Here is an 834-nt window from a genome sequence, read left to right as displayed (position 1 = left end):
GGGGGGGGGTAGAGCAAGAAGGAAGAAGGAAAGATTGGGAAAATAGCAGACGATCATAAAAGGAACAGACAGACCGGCAGATAGACAGATAGATAGATAGAGAGAGAGAGAGAGAGAGAGAGAGAGATGGACAGATAGATAGAGAAAGAGAGGTAGACAGTCAGACAGAGAGACAGACAGGCGGACAGAAAGACGGATAGAATGAGAAATAAATAGATAAGTAGACACAGAGCGAGTAGAATTAAGGGGGGGGGCAGTAAAATGAGGTACCTGAGACCCTTGTACCCCACTTTACTGTATGAAGGAGGTGCTCCAGCATGGCTTTGATACATACATGCTCACATACATGCATATACACATACACACATACACATACATACATACACGTACACACATACACGCACATACATACACATAGACATACACGCACACATACATACAGAAAAGAAAGCTTTTTTTTTCCTTAATCGACCACAATCTATAAACACACATACACATACACATACACACTCACATGTACTCACACGTATACTCATGCACTGACATATATATTTATCCCGGATTCTTCCGTCACTAAACGACGGTCGAGGGCTAGTAAGCTCAGTCCCCTCATCACATCGATGGTTGCCCATACAAGGTGCACGAGTGTGTCCACTCGTCGGATGTCGAAGTGCGATCGCAGAGCAACGTAAAAGGAAATGTTTTTTGTTTAAGAACTCGAATGTGCCGCCGAGTCTGGGAATCGAAATTACAATCTCGCGATCGATAGACCAATACCCTAACCACTCGGTCATGCGCCCACATGCTACATACGCACTATATATATATATATAT

General features: G+C 43.5%; 1 protein-coding gene across 2 annotated transcripts in view; it reads right to left on the bottom strand.

Moving 5' to 3' along the window:
- The window catches only part of LOC106868997 (uncharacterized), a 76,473-nt gene that overhangs the window by 38,771 nt on the left and 36,868 nt on the right, over positions 1-834 (bottom strand). The window lies entirely within an intron of this gene.

The sequence above is a fragment of the Octopus bimaculoides genome, chromosome 26, assembly GCF_001194135.2.
Source record: "Octopus bimaculoides isolate UCB-OBI-ISO-001 chromosome 26, ASM119413v2, whole genome shotgun sequence".
Classification (NCBI taxonomy): Eukaryota; Metazoa; Mollusca; class Cephalopoda; order Octopoda; family Octopodidae; genus Octopus; species Octopus bimaculoides.
This window is presented reverse-complemented; position numbering and strand designations above follow the sequence as displayed.